Source organism: Carya illinoinensis, chromosome 10, assembly GCF_018687715.1.
Source record: "Carya illinoinensis cultivar Pawnee chromosome 10, C.illinoinensisPawnee_v1, whole genome shotgun sequence".
Lineage (NCBI taxonomy): Eukaryota > Viridiplantae > Streptophyta > Magnoliopsida > Fagales > Juglandaceae > Carya > Carya illinoinensis.
In genome coordinates this window covers 5,124,045-5,131,695 of record NC_056761.1, presented here as the reverse complement: position 1 = coordinate 5,131,695, position 7,651 = coordinate 5,124,045, and the positions used below count along the sequence as shown (strand labels likewise).

Here is a 7,651-nt window from a genome sequence, read left to right as displayed (position 1 = left end):
ATAATAATTTCCTTCTGTATTCATCGTATATAAATAGAATTATAACATATGTTCAGTTTACATTTGATAAGCTTTGCTAACAACTAACAACTCTTGGATAAGAACATATTGTTAGAGATAGACTTGTCAACTAAGATATGAACCATGAGATAAATGAAGTTTATCTAGATAAGTCTTAAGCACTGTGGCAGCTATATATGAGGTTTGCCCACTGTAATCATAACCACTTGCGAAGACACTTCGATCATTTTGTGAAGTAATCAACCAATGTAGTGGACTATTATAAACATTTCAATTATTCAATATTCACACTGTTATACAATTGGGCACCCCTCTGCAGGTAACCCTAGGTCCTGAGCTCGGCATGAGCAACTCATATGGTGAAATCCCAGCCCCAAATCTGTTCCTAAGGTTTATATCAGATTTTTTCTTCTCAATTTCCTTTTCAATTCTTCTTATCTCCATTGAAAATATGTAAAATGCCTCAATGATCTCAGTGTCTCCCGACCAGGTCGATAAATCTTTCTTCGCTCCGATATATTCTTCGTCAGGTGAGTGTGATGAAATTATATCAATCACAGCCATATATTTCGTGTTTTGACTCCAACTTGGCAAAGAGGATAAGAAATATCCCTTCGGATCATTGATAAAAATTTTGTTTTCAGGACCATTCTCTTTTGGTATGAGTTGCCGCATTAATGGTACTCGTGTTGGGATGAAACCACCATAAGGGTACTGCCCAAAGTTCAATGCTGCATGCTGAGCTTATGCGAACCAGATTATTGTGGTGATTATGGAGGCAAGATCACCAGGAGTAGAGAGTTTAGGCCACCAACTAGCATGACGTAGATCAGCATGGCCCACATTGATCGACTCATTGTACCAAGGTTGAAGCTCCAAATCTGAACAGACTGCATTTGCATCTTTGTATTAGTAACCCACATAAGTCTGAACCAAGTCTTCAATGGCAAACCATATGAGGAGCCCATCTGTTGCGTAAGGATAATCTTCAATTAGTAGTCTTAGGCCATGGGCTTGAGTTTGGTCTAGTACCGCTACTCCTCTACATTGAGAGGAAATTAGAGTCAAATATAAAGAAGTGAGAAAATCAGTAATTCAAAGGATTTAAGCAGTTCATATCCCAAACCTTCTAATGAGATCAGCGGGAAGGTTTTCTTGGTCAAAGCGCCACCAGTTCCCGTAGGCATAACAGCTAATTTGCCTGCAATATTTGCCGGCCGTGAAGTTCGTCTCGATGATACCTTTGGCATTGATCGGAGTATCACAGGCCATTTCGTTTATCTTCAATGTGTATCGAATGTGAGGATCCAAAAGTTTGTATATGGGGTGCATCACACTCAGCTGTTGGTGAGCAGCTATTATTAATGGTTCCATGCATGCATGGGTGCGCAACCTGTTTAATCATCGGCAATCAATCTTCCCTGGTTAGGAAATTGAGTGGGTCATTTCTCTTGACATCACGGGCAAAGGTCGGTTTAGATGATTCTTGTATATACATATAGGGAGCTAGGTGGTTTTTGCATTAATACCAGTGATGAACAAGTTGATGAACACCAGAATCATTAGAGCAGACATGAGCTTTTCCAAGCTGCCAGAGACAATATGTGGTAGGATCTATAGGAGGTGTGAGGACCTGATTTGGAGAAGAATTTGGATCCACTGCTGGAAGGCTGAGCTCGATAGCAATTGGCTTCAATGTTCCCATTGGGGTTAAGAAGAAGATTGTGAGAGTTGCATAGGCTTTACGGTCTTCAAGACTGTTTATTTGGTTGAGAAATGGGAGATACATGTCATGATAGTCTAGTATGAACAACTTATTCTCTTCCATTGCCTGAAAAGGTATATTAAAAAGTTGATGATCAGATATCAAAAAGAAGAAGTGTTTGGTTTTGTTAACTGTATTGAGAAAATCAATTGTATTTCTTTTGTGCTACAAAGAATTTCTTGTCGTTACCTGTTGTACCGACATCCCATTTAGATTGCCTTCAATATATTCTTCTCCGAGTCCTGATTCTTGTTCACCGTAGATGGAGGGATACAATTTGCTTTTAGGTGGAAAATCCTATTGTTTTGTACATTCGAGAAAAGAAATTAAATAGTCTTAGTGAGAAAAACCTATGCCCTTGCTGTTTTTCTATTTAAGGCGTTATTATTGTGCATGTAGTTGTAATTACCTTGAGAATTTATGTGCTTAAAGGGTTTATCCCTGCGAGAGCTTGACGGCTAAATTCATCATCCCGTGACCAACAAGTTGTATCTCCCGAAACCAGATCAAGGTACTCACATAAATACTACTTAATATATAGAATTGTGCTCTAATTAGTAGTTTAATTCACTCGAGGCAACACTTTAAAAGAAGAGCAGTATATATATATATATGCATGCTAGCTCTTCCCCAAATGTAAAGAAGTTCATGGAGTAGTAATGCATTCCCATCATTGCCACCTATGAGATTTACTCTGAGCTTTGGGATTTTGTCACAGCATGTAATGGAACTATACCCTATATAATTTCTTCCAAGCATCAAGAACCTCTTTAAGGTTCATGTAATCAATTGCAAGAACACTGGTAATTTATTCCTTAGATCTTTATCTAAGAGCATATAAGTAGTACGGGCATCACTTTTGTTTTGTTGCTATAGTGCCAAAAGGAGTACCATAAATAAAATTATGCTTACTGGAGATGATCTGTGGAAGGTCAAACTCGAAGAATTCTTCTACAGAATCTTGCACGCACCTTGCTTAAAATCTTTGGAAATGAACGCTTATTCTTCTCATGACTTCCATCTCGAGACTTCATTTCATGGAGAGTCCTCTCTTTATAGAGGCCTTTAAGATTTAATAAATAAATAAATAACCTTGAAAACATCACTCTTTGCGACAGTTAAGGACGGGATTATATTCCAGAGTATTCCCTTCAACTTCCCCAGATTTAAAGCATCTATTTTGCCCTTCTCCAGCGCCTCATCTCTCGACACGTATATAGACTGGTAGGCATTAATCAGTCGGGACTCTGCATTTATGTTTGTGCTATTCATGAAACATGAACGACATATATTACAACTCTTAGAAATTTTCACAAATCTTACAACTGATCTTGTTGTAAAATAAGTCAAATTAAGATTCTACAACCCAATTAGGAAGTGCACATAAACTCCAGGATAAATTGCAGATGTCACTTTTTAAGTTATATACTCATTTGTACCAGTAGGAGGTCGTTCAGTACGACAACGTCTTGGATGAGGGTTCTTTTCACCTCCAAGAGTTGCCTCACGTATTCGATTACCTAGTCTGGATCGCCTAAGTTGTTGTATACATCGTAATCGTATGCTCTGTCGAAAGGTATCTTAAGTCCTTTTCCATCCCCCTTAAGTTCCCTAAGTTCTTCATCTCTTAGCTCCTTAAGTTCCGTTGGAGTTTCCCAGGGCAAATACAGCTTCCACATGCAAATCACATACCCAAAATGAAGATGAATGGGTTTTCTTTTATTTTCTTTAAAAAATTTCGAGTTTTTCAATTTTCAGCATAAACAACACGAAAAAGTAAACAACCATTCAAGCAACATACAGGATGATCATTATCTAGGAATGTTCATCCGGATCTGGATATCTGGCCATAACCGGATCCGGATTTCAAAAACCAGGCAGATAAGATGAATGGGTTTTCTTTTGTTTTCTTTAAAAAATATCAAGTTTTTCAATTTTCAGCATTAACAGCACAAAAAAGTAAACAACCATGCACTCAAGCAACATACAGGATGATCATTGTCCAGGGATGTTCATCCGGATCCGGATATCTGGCCATAACCGGATCCGGATTTCAAAAACCAGGCGGTTATCCGCGCGCCCGGATTGAATCCGGATATCCGGATCGTTTGCCTTTTTTTTTTTTGATAAAACCTGGATCTGGGTTATAACCGGATTCAATTTGATTTTGTAATATTTTACTTTTAAAAAAATTTATAACTTGAAAAAAAAAATTATAGCACTTTAAAAAAAAAAAATTGATATCCTCTTCAAATTGCCTAGATTTAAAAAATAAAAAATAATTTAAACACTTTTAAAAAGTTTTTTTATCCTCTTCAAATTGCCTAGATTTAAAAAATAAAAAATAATTTAAACACTTTTAAAAAGTTTTTTAAAAAAATAAATTGAAGAGCAAAATTAAAAAAAAAAAACTCAAAATAGGTAATATTGTTGTTACATCACAATGCAAAACATAAATTTACAATAAAAAAATAAATAATAATACATCACAACTAATTAAACTAATACAATGTTATTACTCTTAACCGATTAAAAAAAAAATCACTTCTCTTCACATCTTCAATCTGGAATTGGGGTAAACTACACAAGGGAACTGTTTTGAAGATTATTAGTACCCAAACTACATCATTCTATGCATATACCACTGTTCCATGCTAACATTAGAAAATTCCAAAAATATAATAAATTCACCCAGAGTCTTCACTTTATTGTACTAGAACTGGAATATTGTCTCAATACCCGTCTATTACCCCCACAAATGCGGCAAACATAACCAAGATCATCTTTCAAGACAAAAGAATGATCACAGTCTTCCCCTCCTCTTGTTTGTTCTTCAAATGGAGGATCTACAACATCATCCTAGTGAAAGCAGCATAAAATTAAGTTAATATAGTCAATAATATCAAGTTATCCATATCAATTTCACATTTATAAAAAGTTATTTCTCCAGTCCTTAGTAAGGTTGAGTGACCATGACCATTTTCTAGTGTTTTGGTAATGCCAAACAAACGCCTTAAATTAGAACCTAGATTTTCAGGATTGAGTATGATTCATATTAACAATGCTTGTGCAGCAACTTTGAAGCATAAATAAGCAAAACTTTGTCGTTAGTGCTCATTACAAAAACATATATCTTCTAGTTTTAAGGACAGGAGATAAACATAAAATATGAAAAATGAGAAAAGAGCTTATGTTTAAACTACCAGCAATTAACGTACATTTTAGATACACTAATGCATTCCATCTAGCAGAATCACCTGGCAGTGACTTCTTTGTAGAAAGTATTCACCATCTTCTTCAGTCTATCTCATCTTAGAGAAAAATAAAATTGAATGAACAAACTAAAAATTAAGAACCATGTCTGTCTTGACAATGACTAAACTTTAAATACCTTCAAACATTCTAACGCCATTGACATCTCCTTCCACATATCTTATAGGCCATCATCTTCAGCATTAGTTTGATAATCCTACCAATAATTAGAAGGACAGGATAAAAATGTTATCAGAACAACAACTTGCATTAATTACTTGATATCACTAATAAAGAGCATTAATCACTTGATATATCATAATATCCCAATTGAGCAACATTTTTACCTCAAGCAAATGCAAAGGGTACAAAATCAACATAACACAACAGACTAAAAGAATTAACACCCTCCATAAAGACATCTCGTGGCTTTCTATATATATATAGAGTAATCAACATTCTAAAAAATATAGAAATATTTTTCTATTTATATAGCTTTTGACCTTTGTAGAAGTATTGGGCCAGAGCCAACAATAACAGATCCAATTGGAGCACCCAGACCCTTTGACAGACATACCTGGTTCACAAATTTAAATAAGACAAAAGCATTGGCAATATGTGGTCTAATAAATAATGAACTTCAGAATTAAGTTGCAAGTAATATCAACAAGTGATGGTACTGAAAACTTGCTGAATAAAAAGATCTAAGAATGCCCATACAAGCCAAAACAAAATAATATACTTATAGTTACAGATGGTTTGTCAAATGTGCTGAGCCTAACACCGATGGCAATGATTGGAAGGCCTTGCAAAAGAAATCATGAGTTTGATTAAAGCCCCCTCAAATAAATGGAAATTGATACAAAGTAAAGCCTCATACCATGATTGAATATGCAGTGTATGTAAAGTTAGAAGCTCCAAAATTTACACCATCAAGAATAAAAAATTAAGTTACTGAAATTGAAGGAATAGGGTTACGTTAAGAAGAATATAGATCTTGGGTTTTATGTGCGGATCGGAGCCTGATTGGTATCTCACAATCTGGTATGAAATGAATTTATTAAATAACGTGGTGATACTTAATTGGTTACACATGTAGAATCTTTGAGGGACCCATCATGCCTGCACTAAATTTCAACTGAAGAGGTTTTCTCGTACGTACAGAAGTCAGCACTATCATGCAATTCATTGTCACGAGAAATTAAAATATGAAAAAATTTATTTATTATCTTTTTCTTTTTTGGTCATATTCTTATAATCTAATAATATACTATTAAATAATAAATTTATAATAAAATATAATAAATAATTTTAATTATCTAACGACACATTATAAAATAATAAGAAGATACAAAAAATGACTTAGCATTGCTCTTGTTAATTACCTTATTGGAGAAAGAAAATTCTTTTACAGGCATTGACCTTTTCAGCCTGTACCCAAGAGTTGCACACAAACTCATGAACAACTCCCTCAATGGCGATGCTTTCCAAAAAGAATACCTTCTGGTATTTATTGCACACTGTGATGGCTCCTGGCACACCGAAGTCCGACTCCACCGTCAAATCAACTCTGTAAGTACTCGTCTTACCACCTGCGGTTTGTACTCTCATGGATCAGTCCAATATTGCTTCCTTACTCGTCTTTGGCTTCATCGTTCCTTCATGTTATTGGGGAGATCAGTTGTAAGAAAGTCATCAGGAATAATTTACAAAAGAATAAATAATACAAGGAATTGGCTCATGTAAAGAAGTGATTTTTACTTGGATCAATTTCAGTACTGCTGGAGAACAATGCCTCCCAGCTGCTTGGGATTTGAAGCATCTAACATTAACTGAGGCATCATTTCCATGAAATTTCCCATCTCATTATTCCTAATAGTGACCAGAGCTGTAACGCTTAATGCCACAAGTTTCTGACCAACATGATCAGTTTTCACCACCGATTGTTTACAGTGTCCTAAGCTGCGGCAGATGCTTCAGATCTGATCTAACGTAGCGGAAACGTACAAAGATAGGAAAATTCAAGAAGAGTTGTGTCTTCTCAAACAATGAGTCACAAGTTCATTGATAAACTCTATAATGCTTACAATTATTCAAATAACCATTCCATTACATTATTCAGCTCCTTTATAAAGAAAGCTTAGGCAACTTAGGAAATTAATTCTAAATGGAAAGTAGACTACTGTAACATTAACAACTAAGGTAACTTCTATTAGAATGGACATAAAATATGCAAGAGCCTTTTTAGAAAAGAATAAAATCGGCAATCATCCTTTTTGTGCTTGAATCTTCTGATGGTCCCTCCATTCCTGGTGTCACACCTGCTGCATCAGATTCTTCCCCACTTGGAAGGAAGCTCGACCTCGAGCTAATGTCAGGGTATAATGTTTCATTTGGAGGATGGTACTCAAATATGTCCGCAACATTGAAAGTAGGAAAAATTAACATACCATTTGGAAGGTCAACCACATAGGCATTGTCATTGATTGTTTTCACAACTCGACATGGTCCAAACTTCTTGTGCTTGAGCTAGTTGTATGTCCCTACAAGAAAACATTACTTACAGAGGTGAACCATCACCAAGTCTCACTCTTGAAAATTTTTTACTTGCCT

The 7,651-nt window shown here is 35.4% G+C and overlaps 1 pseudogene; it reads right to left on the bottom strand.

Moving 5' to 3' along the window:
* Positions 1 to 306: 306 nt before the first annotated feature.
* LOC122279572 lies at positions 307 to 6,900 on the bottom strand (annotated as a pseudogene).
* Positions 6,901 to 7,651: the final 751 nt, after the last annotated feature.